Source organism: Peromyscus eremicus, chromosome 3 (assembly GCF_949786415.1).
Source record: "Peromyscus eremicus chromosome 3, PerEre_H2_v1, whole genome shotgun sequence".
Taxonomy (NCBI): domain Eukaryota; kingdom Metazoa; phylum Chordata; class Mammalia; order Rodentia; family Cricetidae; genus Peromyscus; species Peromyscus eremicus.
Window position 1 is genome coordinate 128,453,733 of NC_081418.1, and position 18,114 is coordinate 128,471,846.

General features: G+C 44.9%; 1 non-coding gene across 1 annotated transcript; it reads left to right on the top strand.

Annotated features, from left to right (window-relative positions):
- The first annotated feature begins 3,717 nt into the window (after nucleotides 1-3,717).
- Nucleotides 3,718-3,824, top strand: LOC131907518 (U6 spliceosomal RNA). The gene has a single exon (XR_009378426.1). It is a non-coding gene; the product is annotated as a U6 spliceosomal RNA (small nuclear RNA).
- Nucleotides 3,825-18,114: the final 14,290 nt, after the last annotated feature.

Here is an 18,114-nt window from a genome sequence, read left to right on the forward strand (position 1 = left end):
AGGGTCTTCCCTATTTCTATGGCAACATGTTTAGAAAAACAGGAAGTGGATGCATAGGGGTAGGTATGGGAAGGCCCTCTGTAGGAAAGAGACACAGCAGCTGTATGTCAAAGTTCGGGCCTTAGAAAGAAGATTCTGAGGTAGACTACGTCATCACCGCTCTCTGGCTTTAGAGGGTTGCACACATTGTCACTCGATTGGAAGGTGCTCTCTAAATCAGGGTACGAGGGTCCTGTGCCTAGACCGGGGAAACTGTCGTTTCAAAATACATTTTCATGACCAAACACGGCCCAGTTCACACTCCCGACTAAAATCTTTGGTGCTCACCTCACAGCTCCAGGACGACCATCTCCCGTCCCACTGTTTGGCCCTTTCCCAGCCCCTCTCCACTCATTTCCTCGTCCTACCCCTGCGAATCCTGAAGCCAGCTCACACTTCCTAAGAGCTCATGGCTGCTGCTTCTGTGGAGAAGACTCAGGCTGGTCCTTGATAACCCCTCTCCCAGGTCATCTCCCTTGATCTCCCAGTCTCCCTCAATGTTAGAAACTTCCTGTTCCCATGACCACAGCCTCTGTGCATGTCATTCATACATACATACTTTCCCTTTGCCTGTCTACCTCCAGATTATGAGCTCCTCCAGGATAGTCCTATGCCCAAGGCATCTGGGGGCATGGAAACATTCTATCTAGAGAATGATGTCCTGTTCTTTTTTGTGTGTGCTGGACACAAACTTATGTGCGAGGGTGCGCAAGCATATGCGTGTGCGCGCACACACACATGCACATACATATTTGGTATTTTCTGTCTCTACCATATGTCAAGTACTTGCTGAGCATTTTAATGCAGTTCTTGTGTTAATCAGTTTTATTTTATTTCATTTTATTTTATGTGCATTGGTGTTTTGTCTCATTCATGTCGGTGTGAGGGTGTTGGATTCCCTGGAACTGGAGTTACAGACAGTTGTGAGCCACCATGTGGTTGCTGGGAATTGAACTCAGGACCTCTGGAAGAGCAGCCAGTGCTCTTAACCACTGAGCCATCTCTCCAGTTTCTTGTGTTAATCTTTATAATAAATTTATGTATATTCTATTGTTGCCCTCTCCCAAATTAAAGCTGTGAAACTTGAATTGTAGTGAAATCAAGTATTTGGTTTCAAGTTAAAAAAGCCAGTAAGTGGCCAAGTAGTGGCTGGCCAGACCCTCCATGTACCTCAAGAACTGTTTTAATGCTCAGAAAAAAATTCAAATGGTTTTAAGCAAATTGTAGGCTCTTAAGCAAGCAAGGCCAAGTGTGTGAGCTTGTTTACCATGCGACTTTGGGCTTGAGCCTTGGTTTCTCCTATCTACAAAATGGAGTTAGTACAGGAACCACAAGGCTTTCCTAAGAACTAAATAACCAACATTTGAGTACATATTTGACAATCCTCCTGGCTAAGCCTGGGACTGAGGGTGAAGCCAATGGACATCACCTTCCGAGGGCCAAGACTTAAGGGGCACACAATGTTTAGGAGAAGTCTGAAACTCACACAGCCTTGACCTGAGCACCGCCCTGTGTGTCTCCCCAGCCCAGCCTAGCCCTGCTCTAAGAAAATCATTATCACTCTTGTCCAGAATCAGCCTGGGTTGTATTTCGCTGTTACTATTCAGATATAAAATATCTCTACAGACTTGTGTTTGAATAACTAGTGGCACTGTTCGGGAGCCTTGTAGAGCCTTTGAGAGATGGGGCCCAGCAGGAGGAAGAGGAGCTTTGGGGACCTTGTGGTTTATGGCTTGGCCCTGTTTTCTGCCCCAGCCATGCTTGTTTGGTCTGCTGACATGGTAGGAAGCAGTCGCCACACATTCCTGCCATCCATCCCTGAGCCACCCACCACATCTCCCTCATCATGACAGATCAAATTTCTTCAGTCTGTAAACCCAAGTCTATAAATGCTTCTCTTCTTGTCACAACCAGAGAAGTAACCAAGATGGTGACAAAGGGTAGAACTGTTCTTTGTAGATGAGCCGCTGTTTCCATACCTCACACCCTGTGCTCACATGCAGTTTCCTGTTGTCCCTATGGTGACCGTGACTCTTCCATCTGCTTCCTACTCTCAGACCATATCCACGTATTTTCCATGTGAGGTGGGATTTCTATGTGGTTCTAGTTATAAAATGTTGTATAGCCCAGATACGACCTTTACACAAACATGTAGAGGCATGATCTGTTCTACTTCCAGAGCATTCTTATCTCTTTCTAGACATTGCCAAGGCTTTGGGATGAGTTGCACTGTTCTCTGGAGTCTTGTGCCCTTAGCCTTGCACTGGTCCCGTCCAAGGCCTTAACTCCTTTTCATTGTGAGTCAGTCAGGAAACCCCGGGGCTTGTCTAAGCAGTCAGTGGTCTCTTGACTGGTATAAAATGGCTTAAGGATGCTGGGGATCTCTGGAAGCTGTTGAAATGTGGAGCTGTTGGGAAGCCGTTCCTGGCTGCCTGGTGATGAGGTCATCTGGGAAGGTCAACCTTCAGACTAAGAACTTGCTCCCAGGGTTGACTGGGAGGGCTGTTAGGGACCAGCGGCTTAGGGCTGGACAGAGCAGGAAGGTATGTCCCCTTGCTGAACACTCTCTGTGTTCCTAAAGAAAATGTGTACAGCATGTATGTCTGCAGGCCAGAAGAGGGCACCAGATGTCATTACAGATGGTTGTGAACCACCATGTGGTTGCTGGGAATTGAACTCAGGACCTTTGGAAGAGCAGTCAGTGCTCTTAACCTCTGAGCCATCTCTCTAGCCCCCTAAAGAAAATGTGAAAATACAACTCAAGATTGTGTTTTTTTTTAAATAAGGAATCTTTCTATCTTGCTAATCTACATTAATTCTTACTCTTTCTTCTTTTTCCTCTCTCACTTTCTCTCTCTCATACTAATAAAATGATAAATAATTATGATAAAATTAATAATATTTTATTTTTCTCTAGAAACCACTGCAATGTAGCCTGGAAGATAACCCTAGCTGAATCTTCGAGGGACTGTTACACAGGTAGTGTTCTGGTCTGAGCTGTGGGGATATTTCTTTGTATGTTTCTTTCCTCATTGACTTTCTTGTATTGAAAAGCTGAACAACAAAATAGAGAAATTTAAGCTCGCCTGTCAGTTGGTTCTGTCTGACAGGGAAACAACACAACCACCACCAACACCGCTCACTTGGACATTGTAGCTTCCCCATAGCCTCGTCAAGAAGTATTTTTAAAAAGGTAACATTAGTGCTTACAATATCCATCACTCAACTTGACCTATCCAAAGTACAATTTCAACATGGGATGGGTATAAAAACTGTGTGATTAAAGTGTTTTGCATTTATGGAAATTTCAGTATGTATCCCACATACTTAATACTTCTGAATTCAGATGGGCCATATTTCCTGTGCTTTTAGCCATTTGGGAAGAGTGGCTCCTGCACCTGATACTGAACCATACAATTCTAGTCCTACATGTCTACTTGGGGTTGGGGGAAGCTCCCCATGGGTGTGGGTCCTGGCTGGAGAATGTGATGAATTCCAATGTAACTGGCTTTCTAGATGCCACGTAGTGAGATTTGTGTTCATGAAAGAAACTTGAACATATAGAGCCTCAATAGTTTCTCAACAACAAATGAGAACATGTGTCAACTTCATAGGTCTAAGAATTTAACCATTAAATTAAAGTATCAGCTGTATATTCAAGTAGTTCAAATCATAACCATGCTTGCTTTGGCAGCGTGCATACTAAAACTGGACCACTACAAAGAAGATTCGCATGGCCCCTGTGCAAGGCAGACTTGAAAATTCTTGAAGAATTCCATGTTTTTGGCACCTGATGGGAAAGGGTTTTCTCCAGTGGAGCATCACTGAGTACATCAGCCACACTCTGGGGCAGGCCCCATGCCCAGAAAACAGACTCCGTGTTTTGTTGTTGTTTGTTTGTTTTTTCCTTCTAAGACTTTCGTTTTGTTGATTTTTTTTCTGTTATTTGTGATTAAAAAACAAAGTTAGGATGGTAGGGAAGTGGGGAGAATCTGGGATGGGTGAGGAGAAAGAATATGATAAAATATATTGTATAAAAAATTTTAAATAAAATCTTGATTAATTAAAAATTATTATTGCCATTAGTAGTAGTAGTACATGCTGAACACTTTTAATCTGAAAATATTAACTCTAAATGCTTAAAAATCCAAAACTTTTTGAGTGCCAATACATCAATTCAAGTAGGGAATTTGGTATCGGCCTCATGTCACAGAACACAATCATGTTAAAAACAATGCACAAAATGGACCTGCAGGTTTCGTGGGAAGGAGCACAGGAAACATAAAATGAGTTCAGGTTTAGACCTGCCTCCCATGTTTAAGACCGCTCTTTATGTGTATTCAAATGTTCCAAAATTTGAAATCCAGAACCCCTCTGGACTTAAGCATTTTTAGAAAAAAAAATAAATCTCCAACAACTAATATGAGTGCACATGATGGGTCTCAGACAGTGGAGCTTATTTGTGAGTGATGGCCTGGACACACTGTGGTGGGAGGAATATTTGAGATGACTCAGCCCCAGGTTTCAGTCCATGAATTAATGAGACCTAGAGAGTGGGATGGAGCAGATAAACCATGCCACACCTACTGTTCACACACTCCTCTACAAGAACACAGGCAGGCCTCAGAAACCACTTTCTTAAAATTTAAAGTATGTGTCTTCTTTATGTAGATATTCTAGTACATGACACGAGTGTGGTGGTATTGTGTTCCCCAAAATATTATGCACACTAATAAACTTATCTGGGGTCAGAGAACAGAACAGCCACTAGATACAAAGGCTAGAAAATGGTGGCACTCACACCTTTAATCCTAGCACTTTAGGGGTAGAAATCTCTCTGGATCTCTGTGAGTTCAAGGCCACATTGGAAATGGCCAGGCATGTTGACACACACCTTTAATCCCAGAAAGCGAGCCTTTAATCCCAGGGAGTGGTGGTAGAAAGCAGGAAGGTATATAAGGCGTGAGGACCAGAAACAAGAAGCATTTGGCTGGTTAAGCTTTTAGGTTTTGAGCAGCACAGTTCAGCTGAGAGCCATTTGGATATGAGGACTCAGAGGCTTCCAGTCTGAGGAAACAAGATCAGCTGAGAAGTTGGCCAGGTGAGGTTAGCTGTGGCTTGTTCTGTCTCTCTGACCATCCGGCATTTCACCCCAGTAACTGGCCCTGGGTTTGGTTTTATTAATAAGAACTTTGAAGATTCATGCTACACACGAGTTATAAAATGTATGCAAATCAGGCACCTCTGTCTTACACCATACACACATAACACACATATTCAGGCACAACCCAGAAGAGTGGTGTTCAGTGTGCTAAAAACAAGAGATGCAAGAAGGATTAACAACTCAAAACCAGTGCAGGGCAATTTATAATGCCGATCAGGAAGTCCTTGTTAAGAATGCCGTCTATTATTAGACTGACACAGAGCTTCCGCAGGGACACAGGAAAAGCTCATGACCTGAGACACTCCAGGAAGGACTGGGCACTGCCGAGAGCAGGAGAGAAACAAAGTGCTCACTTGCCATGAGATGCCAGAGGCAGCCTCGGGCTCCTGTTTGAACCAGGGGAGAGAGCAGATCTTGGAGTACAACTGAGAGTCCTTTGTGCAGCAGAAGTCTAGGGACAATGAGAGGCAACGGAGGGGGTCATGAATAAACCACCCAGCGGGGCAGAACACGAGTGCAATTAGTAGGCTGCACATCAGGCAAAGGTGGTGGCCTTGGTGTCTGGATTTCTTGGCATGTGACAAGGTAAAGACATCATGGTAAGATCTTCATGGGTGCCTCCTAAAAGTGCTGGCCATTGGTGGACCACTGTGCAAAGGGTATTAATGAATATTGAACCCAGAAGCTCAGCCGTAGCTGGACAGCCTCTGTGAAGGAATGTTAAAATGCTGTGGTGCTGAGAAGCATAGGATGAAGAAAAGCTACCTGCAACATTCACTGATGGTGTGCTCATCTACGTACTGAGTTCTACAAAATTCAGTGTCCCAGATGGTCTGTATACAATCTGAGTTTCCCTTATCACCAGGTGAGAAGTACTTCAGATTTGGGGTTTGATTGGATTTCTGGAGTATTTTCAAAGACTTCACAAGTTGGACATCTCTAATACAAAAATCCAAAATGTAGAATATTTCAAAAATCTGGAAATCCAAAATGTTCCAAAGTTAAAATCAGATTATTCTAGCGTTTAGGGTTTAGGATTTCTTGGATGAGGGACATGTAACCTGCAGGTGACACAATGGACACGATAAATCTGAGGGTAAGTTAGCATGTAAGTTGTGGACTTACCCTGCAAGTCTTAAGTGGACTTACCCTTAAGTCTTAAGTCATTGCAACTGCCTGCCTCATAGTAGGAGTGAAATGTTTGATGGCGAACGAGTGTGAGATTAGCTAGCAGCATATAGAAAATGAGATAATTGAACATGAATTTGAAATGTATTGGAAGTGGGAGTTCCTGCATGTAACTGCTGTGTCCCTTCCTACACTCCCCACGGACAGAGGTTCCAGCCTGTCCCTGAGCTACACTGGTCAAACCCAACCTACACTTCCTATGAACTGGATACTAGAGTGGAGAGGGGTCTGAGAATAGGTTTGCCAGGAAACAAGAGACCCAGGAAGGTTCAGGAAGAGGGGCATTGGGTTAGATGTCAATTCTGTTTAAATACCTCAGGATTGTCATGAGAAGCCTAGCTGTCCTCGTCCAAAGTGAGGGGAGAAGGTAAGAGGTCGGAGAAACAGAGTGAGACATCAGGAAGCCATTTCTGACAGTCGAATCTAGTAGAATGGACTGCTAATAAGCAACAGTCTATAGCTGCCTTCCGTGGGCACCTAAGGTGGCTCCGGTGTGGGTGGGCAGTCAGATTGATTGACATGTCTTGCCCTCACTGCCAGCCCTACCAGCACCGGCAGAGGGCGCTCTCCAGGTGGGCGCGGACTGGCTGCCTAGTGGCTGGGGTTCTAAATTGGAGGGGGATGCGCAGTGGAAGCAGTCGACAGGGGGCCTGGTTGCCAGGTAAGGAGGGAAGATGCAAGGAGTTTCCCTCAGCTGGGGAGTATGGGTTCTCCACCTGCACAAGCGCAAATCCCTGCAGTCAGGGCAGGTGAGCTGGGCAGGCAGCGGGGACGCTGAAGAGGGGCCGCACAGGCCGCAGAGGAACAGTCTTGGTACTTCTCAGGGCCTCATTTATCTGGAGTTTCCCCTGATCATTCCCCCACCTGTGCAGGCTGCCCTGCCCTTCCTGTGTGAAGCTTTTCATGTACTCACCTCCCAACCGACCAGGGACAATCAACCAAGGAGCCAGGGCTGAAAGGGCTTTTCTCCCTCTTCAAAGGGTATTAACAGCTCAGAAATGGCAGACCCAAGAGCTGTGCACCCACAGAGAAAAATGTAGTCTTCAGGTTTGCCTGGGGGTGAGCAGAAGAGAGTTACAGACCTGTCGATCTCAGGGTCTCCTGTAAGTTTAGCAAACTTAGCCATCTCAAGTGACCCCAGAGAGGAACGGAAAAACTACCGAATACCCTCTCGACCCCACCCCAGCCAACCTTCCAAAGCCAATCAGCTTTCTCAGTCACAGAGGCAGCCACATGTCTGGACATGGTTCAGTTCTAGACTGCAGACATGCCCTGCTGGACATCTCTACCATTCTGTCCCTGCCCTGTCATCCTGTGGACGTTGTCAGTGAGCCAAGAGCCCTCTCTCAGCAGCATGCAGACCTAGACCAGTGGCTTTCTCCGGTGCCGGAAGCCCTTGGGAAGTGAGCCGTGAGTTCACCTCTCTGTCTCTGTCTCTGTCTCTGTCTCTGTCTCTGTGTCTCTCTCCCTCCCCTCCCTCCCCCTCCCCTTCCTCTCTTGAAACTACAATGATCACTGTTCCAAAGGCAGATTCTTGAGTCATGTGATTCTAGTGGATAAACTGTCTGTTTATGATTAAAAGCGGTCACAGTTCATAAGACTTTGCTCATTATAAACTTGCTTTATTTTGCTTTCTCGAAGAAGCCAGAAATGCCCAAAAGAGCAACACGAACCCTTTTGTACCTGGCAGGAGCAGTGTGATTGTTTATGTCCAGCTGTTCCCTTTCCTACTGGCACAGCTGGGTAAACCAGAGCGCAGGCCAGAAAGGGGACTGGCGGTCCACAGAGCTAGGGTGGCCTGTAAAACCAGTTGCCTGCAGCCCCGAGAAGACAGAAATCCAACTCCTCTGCGCCGCCTCCAGCAGGAGAAACAGTCCTTGCTTGTAGCGCATGATTCTTACAGAAACACTAACAAACAAAAGGCAAGGAGTCACCCAGCTGCAACACTATACTTTTAAACAAATTATTAAGTAAATAGTTGAGAGATCTCTGCCAACCATTCACTGGAAATTAGGAAGGCTGACTGGCCCCAGATTGTGGTGTTTAAAAAAAAACAACAGGGTATTTGTGTTATGAAAATTTAACCAAGCTGTCCACATACATACAGGCTATAACTAGGTTCCCTTCATGGACTGAGACACCTTTTGCTCTATTTCCAACTTCTAGATTAAAAATTACAGCATGGGTAGGCATCCTATTATCATTGAGATGAGAGTGTTCAATGATCAGACGGGCTGTGGGGGGCTAGAGGGGACAACTGCTTAGAGGTACAAAAGATGACCTCCTGGTGACAGGGTTTGGGGATGGTATCAGTGTGGGAGTTGGGTGTGTAAAAAGCTAGGGCTAGAGATGTAGCTCAGGGCAAAACCCTAGGTTCAGCTCCCAGTATCTGGAAACAAAACAAACAAACAAACAAGAACACAGAGAAAGTTACCTAGCAACCAAGTTGCCGGTGGTAATAGTACCTAAGATGATGCCTCAGGAGCCCCTGGACAGGACCCTATACTCATTTTGGTGCTGACTAAATCCAAGCCAGATGGTTGCCCTTGTGCAGGGCCTAGGGCCATTGGAGTTGCCCGCTGAGATTTCACTGACCACTCACAGGCTGATCCTGGCTCAGAGGTGGACACAGACAGCTGGAGATGCTGGGCTAGAAGCAGAAGTATAGACAGAAGGTTCTGTCAACACCTGGCCATGATGGCTAACAGGCCGAGCATGCAAGCTGGCGGTGTCTAGCGATCGGTACTCTTTCACGTGTGATTTTGCTGAGGCAGGCAATGAACAGGGGTGTTTGACAAGAGAAATGTTTCCAGAAGGTGTTTGAACCGTGTCTTGTCTTTTCTGTATTCTGAGGCTTTGGCATCTGGAACCTTGCTGACCCTGATGGTTCCTCCCAGGGCTAGCTGATGCTTGCCAAATCTCCTGTCAAGTGCAGACCAACCAATGACGACAGGCTGAGATTGTCAAACAACCCAAACGAAATCTGCTCGCCTTTCATTCGCTTTCCTTCCTTCTGCCTTCCAGGGAAACGGTGCTCTTCATGTGGTCCCCGTGGCACAGCAGTGCCCGGTTTAGGGACCTGTGAGTAACAAGTGGACTTCCAATGGTAGATTGTGTCCCTGTGGTTGGGAGCAAGGATGTCAGTTGTGACTTTTTCAGGGGTTTCTCTTTGGAATATTCATTGTGAGAAGCCAGCAAGTGTCGATAGAATAGAAATCTAGCAAATCAGCTCTAGGTCGCTTAAAAATAAATACTATGCACAATATTCAAACAAATCCAATAGGAAGGGCTTAGGATGTAAATGAACAGATTCTTACTAGGGCAATCAGTCCCTACTTGATGATGCTTGAACTTGCAGTTTTCAACTTTTTCACAGTGTTGTCAAAAGGACATACACTTGATGGAAACTGCAGTATGAAATTTGAGTTCTGATCCTTTTCTAGGCTAGTCATATGTGGTAAGTTGCCCTGTCTGCCGTGAGCTCAGCCGCTCTCTGAGCGCACAGTGATGCTCAGCTAGGGCATGGAAGGTAGACTCGGTACTCGATCCTCTTAGAACATCGTTGTCTTCTAGTGGGTTAGAGTGGCACCGTCCTATTTTGCAGGCTGTCAATCATCTTTCAGAGATTTTTCACTCTTTCTGTTGGTGATGGTTCTGAAGGACCCCCACCCCAGTTACTAAACAATGCCTGAACTCTGTTGATGCACATTCTGTCACATTCTGCCAGTCATGTGACAAGGCCAGAACCAAACCTCCCATCTTCGATGCTTTGAGATGTCTGAGGATTAGATTGTCTCTATCACCTTTGTCGGTGATCGCGTAACTGTGACCAACATGCTCACCCTTGCTTTCTGTTCCACTTTCTGGTTGGTCCACGTGACACTGGGCAAATGAGCCTTCACTTCTTCCTCTCCCCATGATTCACTGTTCACAACCACACCTCATGCTCTTCTTCTTTTATTAGTGCCAAGGGAACTCAGTCCATATTTTTCTATTTTAGGTCCAGTATCAGTGTGTGTAGAGCAGACCAGGGCATCCCGACAGGAGAACTGAGGCCAGCACCCACAAATGGCTGTGCTATGCTGTGGCCACCCAGTTCCTGGAAGCATGACTGCCTTAGACAACTTCCTTCATGGGTTTAAAAGAAGATGATAAGATCACAAGAGTTTAACTACATCCACCCCGTGCTGTCCACCCAGGGGGAGGGGTACCGCTCGGCTCTGTCCTCCGAGAAGCAGTGGTTAGTGTAACCCTCCTGCCCCTTGCTTCTGACAACACTGTGTCTAGTGAATGGAGTGATGGCTTCTGGGGCTGTCACTGGGGAAGTAACACTTGGTGGGGATTCCTTTCATGTCAGATCCCATTACACAACTCTTATCAACTCTCATCAGCTTCTTGCACACTCTCATGTTTTTGATGTGTATATAGTTAATCATGTTTTGAGATTTTTAAAGGAACAAAGGGAGAGAATTTCATTATCTTAGAGTCAAATATTCATTCAGATTCACTAATTGCAAAATTCAATCCATTTTCATTCTTAATATTCTTGGTCATCACATCTGAATCCCTTTACTGACTGTGAATAAAACCTTGACTTCATAGAAATGGTATTTGCACATGGCCTGGTTTACACTGATAAAGCTGTGGAACGGTTGTCCCAGGACTGCAACTTGTCACGCCCAGCACCTCCTGTCTCCCGTCTTCATTTTTTTTCCCCTCTAGGAATTGCCACAGCTTTTATGGACTCTGACCCTTCTAACTTCCAAATCTCACCATCAATGAACAAAATGGCTCAGACACGCGATGCTTTGCATCATTACCCTGTTCAGTGACTGACAGTCCTAATGACAGCATTAACAGTGATGCCAATGGCGTTGGCCCGAGTGAGCAGCCTATATGTGACAAGACACCGTGCGCGGGGATTTGCACCTGTTAGCTCCCTGGACAATTACTGTGTTATTTGTCCACAAAGGAGTCTCAGGAAGACTCAACAATTTGGGATTAAAACAGCACCTAGGGGCACATGGTAATCCTCGCCGAGGCATCTTCATCCGCCCCGCTAAATCCCAAGTGGGGCTGACGTGAAGCCCACCCAGGCAGAGCTTCAAATTGACATAATTTATTTAATAATACTTGGCTTCACATAGCTTATTAAAACCATTTCACTATGGGGAGCAAATGCTTGTGCTGGACGGAGGGCAGTGGGAGCCTTCATCAACAACGCGCTGCTCTTGGCAGGCATCCTTGGCAGATAATCCTATTAGTTCCCTTCTACCACCTCCTCAGAAATTCAGCCTCACTGCACAGGGCACCTGGGCTGTGCTTGCAAAGAGAGGAGATGGGGGTGGGGCAAGCAAGTGAACATGCGGCCATTTACAAGGTGCCTCTTAACTTTCCTTACTCATTTGGTGACAGTATTACAGAAGGCTGAAGGTTTGTCCTGGTGGATCTTCCAAGGGTCTGCTCCTCTTACCATGATGTAGTAACAATAATTTTAAAATGACTCCATTGGAGAGAGCTTGAGTACTTTGATCTTGAAGAGTCTGGAGGCCTTCTGTGAGAAAGCCGAGCACCTCCACAGCACTGTGTCCTCATGTCAATGGACCTTCAGAGACTTCTTTGTCACCCTGCCTAAACACTCACATTGTCCTTTGTCCATATAGACTTCATTATTTCATTCTCAGGGCTGTTAGAACAATCTTGAAATTTCTTCTCAAGAACATCCTACTTGACACTTGCTAGTCTGCCCAAGAGTCTAGGAACATTCCAGAATGCTACCATTCTCCTCACTATCCCAGCCTTGACTCCCCTGTACTGAGTCTAGATCCCAGCTCTGCCTGATTGACTAGGTCAACACTATGCTCCCTGCAATTGGCTCAGAACCAACAGATATCTGGCACGGGGAGATTAATTAGGTTCAGGGCAGTGGGAAGCAGGTGGCGGAGCAGGCCACGGTCATCTCCACCTGTTCTTCGTGACACTATGTGCATGAGCACACACAAACACCCGACATCATCACCACCACCACCACAACCCATCAGAGTGTGGCCAGAAGGGTCTCCACTCCAGGAATTATGGGCAGTTACTTATCTCAAAGCAAGAAGTACACTCCAGTTAACCAACTGCAGGGAGCCAGAACCCCCGAGCACATGTAAATCCTGGGCACAGAGCCAGGGCTCCAGCCTGAAGCTATGTCTGTCACCAAGGCTGACGAAGTGTAAAGTGACTTAGTCTATGGTAATTAGGCATCTTTAAGCAAAAAGTAGCCTGATTAATATAGGATGAGGTAAGTCAGAAATAATAACATGAACAGTAATAATTGGTTTACATATAAAAGCACCTTTATTTAAATTAAAACTTTATATTTATTTATTTACTCTCTCTTCCTCCCCCCTCTTGTGTGTGTGTGTGTGTGTGTGTGTGTATGTGTGTGTGAGCATGGTTTTAGTTAAGAATTCCTATTGCTGTCATAAAACACCATGACCAAAAGCAGCGTGGGAAAGAAATTGCTTATGTCTTCTTACAACTCTCGGGTCACAGTTCATCACTGAGGGAAGCCAGGCAGAAACGCAAGGCAGGGTCTTGGAGGCAGGAACCAAAGCAGAATGAGGCTTACTGGCTTGCTCCTCATGGTTTGCTCAGCCTGCTTTCCTATGTATCTCAGGACCGCCTGCCCAAGGTGACATCACCCACTGTGAGCAGAACCTGCTCACATCAATCATTAATTAAGACAATACCCCACAGACTTGCCTACAGGCCAGTCTTACAGAGGCATTTTCTCAGTTAAGAGTCTCTCTTCCCATGTGTGTTTGTGTTCAATTGACAAAAACTAACCAGGACAGCAAATTTGTGTGTGTGTGTGTGTGTGTGTGTGTGTGTGTGTGTGTGTGTGTCTGTGTCTGTGTGTGTGTGTGTGTGTATCTGTGTCTATGTGTCTCTGTGTGTATATGTGTGTATGTCTGGGTGTAGGCCAGAGACAAAATTCTCTCTTTCCATCCAGAATCCATATGGATTCTGAGGATTGACCTCAGGTCATCAGGCTTGGCAGCAAGTGCCTTTACCTGCTCAGCTGTCTTACTAGCCTAAAATAACCTAATCAATCCTTACTTATTTATTCATTTATTTATCTACACACTCACTTCTTTTCTTATGCACACATTTATTCACTCACTCTTTTGCTCAACAGGTATCTCTGAGCTCAAAAGTGGAGGGAGATACTACACTGGGTCCCCTGCTGCAGAGGTGACCCTCAACTGAGCCTCCTAGAGTATGACATAAACCCAAGAACCCAGAGAACATAGTTAAAATTCCTTGATTTCTATTACAAAAGTCACCCTGAGAATGCTGTAAGAGACTCACAGACATTGCTTCTAGGTGTGATCCTTCAGGCTTATCCCGATCTCTCCATCACTTGGTCACTTTACTTCTGGCAACATTGAGGGCCTCCTCTCTATCCAGCCTCAGGACCATCCAAGGAACTCACAGGAGATGTAGGACTGTGACTTCCTTTCTTGTAGCCAGAGGTCAGGTTATGAGTATCCATACTACAGAGTGGCAAAAAATGAGGGAGGGGGGCGGGGGCAGTGATGGCCTTGTAAATAGCCTCCCACCATCCTGTCAGGCTTCCCTCAGGAGACACTGCCCATGGCCTCCTGGGGCTGTTGGTCCTCATTCATGTCTCCAAGGGAAATAAATTGCAAACCACCACAGTAATAGCAGAGCTGACATTCAGAACATTTCAGTAAGTAATTCGAATGCACAGGTACATAACATAGCATAGTCCCTGGTGATAGATTAAACCCCACACTTACCACCCACAGGAAGATTTTACCTCAAATACTCAGCTCCTAAAGAGCTGAGCCTTTCAAAATCAGGTCGCTGTGAAAATTCTTCTGGAATTCTTTCCAAGGTGCCAAAGCTGCTATGAGAAAAGATTCAGCGTTTGGGTCAGACTCTGGGCAGGTGACTGCCTGGCACAAGCCACCAGTAAGAGTGCTAGCAATCACCTGTGCACACGCCAAACACCTGAGCTCTTTCTCCAGGGACAATGAAGGCCACGAAGTACATATGGCTCATGACATCTCACCCCACCGTTCTGCAGTGGGAGAAAGGCAGGCACACTGTTGGGGAAAAGAGTCACCTTGAGCTTCTCCTCTCTCCTTGGTCTCTTTGGGTTAGCATTTTCTTCAATTACAGTCATTATTACTCCCCCACCTGGTGCTCTGCAAGGCCCTATGGCAGCTTAAAGCCACATATGGAACCACACTCTCTATATAGTGCTTTTTCTGTGAACACACACACACATGATAAAATTTGATTTACAAATATGGCAAATTAAGAGATTAACAATGAAATAGAATAATAACAATAATCAATCAGTTGTAAGGAAAGTTATTTAACACTTGTGACTTCTTCATTTCTGGAACGTTCCATTTAATGTCTTTGGATCTTGGTTGACAGTGGGTAACTAAAATAACAGAAGGCTAAACTGGGGGTAAAGGAGAATTTTGCATAGAGTTAGCACATCCCCAGTGCCATGGGCTAAAATGACCCCTCCTCAAATTCATGGATTGAGTCCTAACACCCAGAGATCTCAGAGTGTGGGGGCATTTGGAAGCAGGGTCCTTACAGAGGAAATTAAACTACATTTGGTTGTTAGGGATGGGTCTTAATCCGATGTGACTAATGTCCTAAGACAACCACCAGAGAGAGAGACTATACCTGTTACTTTTCTCATTGTTGTGATTATCAGACAAAAGCTACTTAAAGAAGGAAGGATCTTTCCTGCCTCATAGTTTCAGGGTATAACCTGTCATGGTGGAGACTGTGGGGGCATCGTGGCTGCAGGAGTGTGAGGTACCTGCCATCAAGAGGCAGAGAATGAGGAATGTGGTACTTACGTCATTCTCTCCTTCCTGTTCAGCCCTGGACCCCACCCCACCCAACAGTGCCATTCAGTACCACTCAGATGCAGGGTGAGTCTTCCCTCTTTAGGTAAACTATCCTGGAAATGCCCTTATAGTCACCAGGCATGTTTCCACAATGATTCTAAATTCAATTGAGTGGGCTCTGAAGAGTAACTATGGAGACCAGGGCCAGGGATATGTACACATATGCAAAAGACCACATGGACACAAGACACTCCATGTAGACCTCCAACTGACAGCCAAGTGGAGAGACCACAGGGAGAGTAACTCTTCCCACACCTCCATCGTGGGCCTCCAAACCCTGAGACCTTGCATTTCTGATGCTTAAGCCTCCAGTATGTGATATGTAGCTATGGCATCCCTACTAACTAATGTACCTACCATGAGAAATTAAAAATATAGCCAAATTTAAAAGAATAAAGTAATTGCTCTAAATCTCTCCACAGTTAATATTTTAGTGTTTCTCTTAAGTAAATTTAAAAACCATATTGTATAAGGAGATAAATTAGCCAGTAATGGCAGCTAGAAGTAGAAGTCAACATCCAGCCTACCTTATTTTGTACCAAATGAATGCTGCCTCACAGCAGTGTCTAGCCACCCACACAGCACCACGGTGCACTATAACTCGAATACTGGTCATACTTTTCTAGACAGACCCTCATACTCAACTTTTTATTATTTTTATTTTGAATAAGTTTTCATATTAGTAAATAGATGTTTGTGAAATATGTAAAAAAATTTGTATCATATTTTAAAGAGATTGCATATTTCCCTTAATCTTAAATTGATAACCACTTAAAGTATTTCTTTCCAGTTTTCAACTAAAAACTCATCCCAAAGCAAACAATGGTCACCCGCATGCAGCAATGTGCATGGTGGACCTCTTTCATAGACCAGGCCTGGGGCAGTGGTCAGCTGGCTTCTGACATCCTTGCCATCATCCAGAAGGGTGTGGTGACACTGTTCCCAGCAGTTTAAGAACAAGGACACCCAAATTCCATGGGGACATTTAGCGTTAATTTTAGATTTAGCTGATGGGGTGCTAAATTCTCTTTTTGCTTTAGAAAATTGTGTTCTCTTTTCTTGCTGTGTAGCAAGACAGTACTAAGCAAAAGTACTGACAATTCCCCTCCTGCCCAACTTCTTCCCAACTCCCCAGTTTTCCTTGTATCTAAACTTCATATATGGCAGGCTTCTGGTCTACTGCAAGGCACATTTTAAATTTTTATGTATTAACATCTATTAATCTTCCTTTATGTTAGTTCAGATTTTGATTTCATGCTTAGAAAGAACTTGGTCATATCATTTCTCACTCTGTATTTCACTCTATTGCCTTTACAATTTTTTATGTTAAAACCTTAAGAGCATCTGGAATTCATTTGAGAATGAGGGAGGAATGTAACACTTTCCCCCTAAGATGAATAGGAGCCTGACATGGCACATTCATGGTTAATTTGTCCTTTTCCTGTACATTGAAAGAGATGTCTGTATAGAGCCAGGCCCTTGAGCATCTGTGGCCTGTCTCACAGGTGCCCCAGCTCTGTGGCCTGCTGAGGTTCAGGAGCCCTGTTCGGACAGCCTCTCCAGATCTAGATTCTTAGTCCAGCAGACACGTGGCTATTTAGACAGCCATCGACTCAGATGCCCTCAGAAACACATGTCTTTGGAATATGAGCTTCACTAAGTTATGGATCAATTTGGAAAAAAAAAAGTTCTATGGTGCTGGTTTTGAGACTGAGCAAACGTTTCATGCCTTCCTCTCCAGTATTTACATGAGAAACACGACACACCCTGATGACCAGCCCCACACTTTTCCTCCTGAAGTGGCCAGCACACAGCTGTTCAGCAATGCCGAGTCACTGTTCCAAGCACAGACATCCCTGCTTCACTCCCAGCCTCTCTGCCAGGCTCTCCTGTGCCTCACCATGGAGTATGATGCCAGCTACACATTTCTAACAAATGTTCTCTGTAATGTGAAGAAATCATAGGAACAACTGTTTATTTCCTTACAAGCCATTTAATCGGTACACTTGATAATTACTTAGATTTTCTCCCTTGGCAAATTACTATAAATTATATTAATATATTTCATGCTAATAACTTATTTCCACATTCCTAGTAATAAATCTTGGGTAGTTGATGGCACATTATCCTTTGAATTTATTCCTTTGTTCAATGTGAAAACATCTTATGAATATACCTTACAGTAATACTACACCAACACTCGCAAATATAATAGTTCTGTAAGTGCATTTTATTGTTTTTTTCTTTGTTAAGTTCAGGTTTAAGTGTGCTGCTAGCCTTGTATAACCAGTCGAAGGCAGCTCGTTACCTTTCTGTGCTTTGGGATATTCTCACCACCCCAGCTCTTCCGTACTGGGGATCTTTGGTAGAAAGCCTGGTTTTGTATTCCCTGTGCTGAAAAACTCTTTCCCTTGGTCATTGCAGCCCAAGCTGCAAAAAAAAAACCAAAACATTTTTTATCAGATTCCCTTGTGTGTTTTATTTTTGCCTACCTTCTTGGGGCTAGTATTTGAAGTGCAGACACTCCTGGCCACAGTGCCTTCACTGTGGATTTCACGCGCCATTAAGAAAAATTACCCTTTGCCCCGTTCACTACATTTAGTTTTTTCTGTATTCTGATACCAACGCCTGCCAATGCCTGCTGCACTGTTTATGCTTGCACTTTATCTGTTAGATTCTGACTCATCTTCTGATGGCCAAAGCCTCACACTCCTGCATGCTTTTCCTGCAGACAACTCCTTGTTTGCTTTTCCAAGCACCCCACGGTACTTC